The following is a 5,130-nucleotide window of genomic DNA, read 5'->3' as shown; positions in this document are numbered from 1 at the left end:
AATAACAGGAATCGAACCCCAGATTTTACGTAACATAAAACAAACTATGATGGCACCAAGAAATTATTAGGATTCATAAATATACATCTTTTGATAATTAATGGAAAATAATAATAATAATAAATCATAAAATGTTATAAAGCGTATATTATTTACCATGAAATATACACCATTCTTTTCTCTGGCATTTTTTGTTTATTAGTAAGCCTTTAATAAAGATAGTGATTCTGAATCTGCCCATCATATCTTGAACTATTTTTTTTTCCACGTACATATCCAAAACAACTAGCCTTCACAACAGCTTTATCTGACTAGGACAACTGTTGCTGACATTTTAACACGATATAGAAATAATAAGAAATGTATTTATACCTAACGAAACACGACTTTTCACTAAGCGGTTTTGTTGATGTTTCTAAAACCTTAAACAAGTAAATTAAACTAATTACAAATGTATAGTTTACCATTTATTAGTTTTTGTTAATTTATATAGAAAGATCTCAAAGAATGTGAAAAAAAAAATAAACAGTGCTTAACAGAATAGGAATTATACAGAGGTTTGTGAATGTTATATCAAAACTATTTTGAATACGCAAATCAGTAAATCACTTGACAACCACAGCCGAAAAAAGTCGCAGTGGAACTGTATGAATCACAACTACATTTCTACATTGTTACGTAGTGTAATGTCACTGGAAATAAATTAATTTTGGGATGGGTATGTAACAGAACTTTCCGGTGAAAAATACCCTCAGATCATAAATGTGTTCAGATCGGGGATTTAGAATTCCCAAAACGGGAACATTCCTTGTACTTACCACTTTCAGTATATGTTTGGTTATATTTATCTTAGCGTATGTTCCTGCAGGATTGGTGGGACCCATATATCCCATAAAAAATATTTTGAATATGTTATAACAGAGGGTACAATTTGGATATTCTTTTTTATTTCATTTTGATATATTATGACAAAATCTTCTTTGTAATATGTTTTTGTATGAATCAATAATATCTTGTAAGACTAAGTATCGTGCTTTTTTTTTCAGCATTGGGCAGACAAAACTTTGATTTTAAAATGTTTTTGCGTTACTTTCAACTCTGAATGTGCATATAACATGTTTCTATAAATAGCTACTAGGAAACATGTAACCATAAAACATTGCCTGTTGGGGCACATGCGCCATATGCAAATTTCACAAACTGTGCATAGAAAACTTTCCAAGATTGCAGAAAGCATTCACCGTGTATCCCAGATCATTCATACGTAGTTATATCATTTCTATTTTAAGTCACACTGAGAGCATTGAATACAAAGGAATATAAATCAACATGGGGCACCAGGACCAGACCATCAAGAGACCTGCAACAAATCGTGCCTCGCTCGTGGTACGCAGTGTAACAGATGAGAATCAAGAGCACGAAGGTTAATAGCCAAAACCGTCCAAATGCCTCAGACAACAGTACGTAAAATAATCAAAAATCTCCGTCTGGATAATTGATATAAATCACGTGTAGACAGTTTGCTTCCACGACATACCCAGTAAAGGAGGACGAACTGTAGAAAACTGAATGAACGGTACAAGGTATACCCAGATAAAAATTGCAGTACAAGGTGTTATTTGAGGAAGCGTATGTGTACCTATATAACAGTAACAAGTCTCATGACATTTTCTACTGGTCAATGGGTTAAAAAATTTCAAAGGTGGCACATGGCATATCGTAAACTTCTTACGCAGGAACCAATGATCACTCCTAAATACAGCGCTAAGGACAAGTCAAGAATTAGGAGTGTGGATACAAAGGTCAAGGTGAACTCTGCTTACTACTACCCAATATTCTGGAACCTTTGTACCACACAAAAATACGAGTATGGGTTCACCAAGCTACGGATTAATTTCAGTCATACATTATGTTAAACCGTCGTATACCCCAAGAAGTTGAGGAGCGAAGAAAGATATATCAGTGAAGTTATGGGACGCAGCACTTTTGGATTTCTGTGTGATCGGACTGATGAAACAGGAGCTGGGAAACCGTCATTTCGTATACTATATAGATTATGGAAATTATTTACGGAGGAATAAAGTGTTTTCGACATGACAGCTTTACACTTTACAACAGTCTTTTGCAATGCAAACCACACCGTGTTGCTATTGTCAAGATGTATGGTATCATTATAGAACACAACCAGACGTGGCGACACGGACTGTAACGACACATTGAGGCTCCAAATTCGTTTTAATATAACGTACTCAGCACCCTGTGTAATAGCATGATTAAAACATCTTCACACACTTTTACTGCCCCCTTGTCTTATACGACATGAAACCTGCAAGTGGAGGAGAAGAGTATGTCCTTGATGTCTTATACTAAGGTGTGGTTCATTGTGTAGGCAACAATATTTCTGCTAATCAATGCTTCAATACTCTTAAAATTACAGATATTCTGTCGATGCTTTTTTGAAAACTTGTAGAGTGAAAGAAGTTACGGGTGGACTTCATCTATTGTTTATTTCGAAGTGTGTTTTCGTGAAATACCACTCCCGGCCAACACCTTGCATCAACCTGGACCATGTATCAGGTCTTAAAAGATGACACAATTCTCAAAGATATACAAGTCTGATGAAGCAACAACAAACTTTGTAGAAGTGTTTATTAAGAGTTATCACTTCAATTACAAATGAAACAAATTATTTAATATTTTTGGGTGGTTTTTTTTTATCCAAGAACAATTTTTTGTGCTACATTCTTTATAGATCAAATGATAGGAAAATCTGCTCGTGTTTTGTCGCATACAAATGATTCAAATGAAATAAAGGTAAAGAAGGAAAGAAAGAAAAGCTATAATAAGACACTGAGAAACTTGCGCTTATCGCTTATTTATTGAAACGTCTAAAATTAAATCTAAAAAGTATATATATCAGCTGCAATCAGGTCCCAAAATCCATAATACAAACATCCGTGTCACTGTGTATAGATCTCAGCAGCACACTTACACTCGTTTACAATATTGAGTAATTCTGGTTTTAGAAGCGCAGTTACACCCATAAGCAGTTTCGAGTAAATTCCAGTTTTAATACCACATGTACAGTTTCAAGTAACGTTAGTCAAAAGCACAGCTACCATCTGTGTACAGTTTCGAGTAATTAGGTCTCAGCTGTAAAACTACGTCCTTGTGCGTTTCGAGCAACCCATGTTGTCCCAGTGTATGTTTGTTTAACCATCGAAATATATATATACAATAGAAAAAATTACTTGACATGAATATGCCTTCAGGCATGCAACGTTCCTAAATTCTTGAAAATACTTAACCTCCTAACGTACACATTCCTAAACGAACAGAACGAACGTTTCTCGAAGTTAATTGTAACATCTTTTAAAATATATCATAAATGAAAAATTGTAATTTTCATTGGTTACTTTGACGGTAACAGTTATCAACCACCAACAATAAATGTTCACGGAAGTCGTTGCCACTTAATAGCATGGAATGTCAGTAATACTATCTACTCACACATTTTGGGAAATGAATAACTGTTAACCCGTATATATGCAAATGTTCACAAGTGCTCATTACACTTTATTTACTAAAATCTGATTATACAGGAAAACAATCTGTAGCAAGCAAACAAATGAAATGAAAAAAGTGTCGACAGTTCTGGGATAGAAAAATTAAAAGTATTAAAATTTACGTCAGTCAGATTTATATCACATAGCAAGTCTCGTAACTATAATCTACTATGTACTACGTATACACATTTTTTCTTTTAATATTTACGTTCACCTCACATTTGTAAAACAGAGCAAATCTAAAATAAAAAATAACTTAAAAATATCACCTGTTTTTCGTATACCGCCGTAACTGAAGGCTTGACTGGTGGCTTATAAACTCAATAAAAAGCATACACGTCGCTCTCTCACTCGATTTAATATCTCTCGTCTAGTGACTCTTCTTTGCAGGAAGAGTTTTCTTCGATAAGATAAAATTTACAAATATATCTGCGTGTTATCACCTCATAAAAACTGCCTCTTGAATATAATCTATATTGCACAGCTGCAGTAATAAACTTCAACTTTCAAGCATCAGCGTACATCCATCAGTAAATGGTTCGAAAAATGAACACAAGTACAGACTAACGTACGATTTCAGTAATACAGGGCAGTTCTTGTAAGCTTCACGAGCAGACACGTAAAAGCCTATACAGTGTAGCGCGTATGTTTACTTTGAAGTCCACATCACTACTATATATGGGCATATGTACGGTAATCTTTACCTTCTTTTTTGTCTCTTCCCCCACAGTTCTGTCTCTAAACTCTAGATGAACTGTTCACTCTTGTTCTTTGTACCATGACCACGAAATGTTCAGCTAAATGAAGCTGTTAACTAGTGCGTGAAAAATATAGTTCCCTGCCTTAAAGAGTCATTCACGATTCTAGTTTGTTGTACTGCTGGGTAAAATGGTAGTGCCTGTTACCAAGCCAACTATACAACATACACAGCGTTGCACACTGTAATATATACTTGAAACAGCATACACGTATCAAATGTCTGGTACACGAAATGCCATTCTTTCCCTGTCACTCTCGTAGAAAGTTTTATTTCAAGTTATAATAACAAAATAAAATATACATTGTAGCATTACTCCTGTTACGAGACAGTTATTTTATAAATAATGAGAAGAGGAAACCCTCATATATAAATATATATACACACATACATACCAGTATAATACTATTCGAGTGTTTTCTAGATTGTCTAAATTTTATATACAGTACAGAAAAACTAAGGAACAGCCATTTTGTAAAGAAAAAGTTTTACACTTTCTATAAACAAATGAAAAAAAAATGCTAGAAAACTGATTCAGTTTTAGCAGTTCAAACTGTTTTAAACTTGATAACATATTTGGAATTAACAGCAAAATAACTGAAACGTACGTGAATCCTCCGTCAACTGTTATCTAATATGTAAACGAAAGTATTCAGCAAAGAGGGGAAAAAAAACGGTTGTTTCAGGCTTTATGTTTTCCCAAATTGTTTATTTAATACTAAATAAATTGCTTTCTTTGTAGGTTAGCTAATTTTTTTCCAGAACAACTGAGTCGCATTAAACAACATTACTAAGGACTATACGTGT

The 5,130-nt window shown here is 34.0% G+C and overlaps 1 protein-coding gene across 1 annotated transcript in view; it reads right to left on the bottom strand.

Moving 5' to 3' along the window:
- Positions 1–3,948, bottom strand: part of LOC106460795 — a 24,869-nt gene extending 20,921 nt beyond the window's left edge. Inside the window, exon 1 of the mRNA XM_022392906.1 lies at positions 3,836–3,948. The gene's annotated coding sequence lies outside the window, so the exon portion shown is untranslated. The remainder of the gene's footprint in view (positions 1–3,835) is intronic.
- Between the last annotated feature and the right edge of the window lie 1,182 nt (positions 3,949–5,130).

This window comes from Limulus polyphemus, unplaced genomic scaffold, assembly GCF_000517525.1.
Source record: "Limulus polyphemus unplaced genomic scaffold, Limulus_polyphemus-2.1.2 Scaffold0, whole genome shotgun sequence".
Lineage (NCBI taxonomy): Eukaryota > Metazoa > Arthropoda > Merostomata > Xiphosura > Limulidae > Limulus > Limulus polyphemus.
Note: the sequence above shows the minus strand (reverse complement) of the source record. Positions and strands in the feature narration are given on the sequence as shown.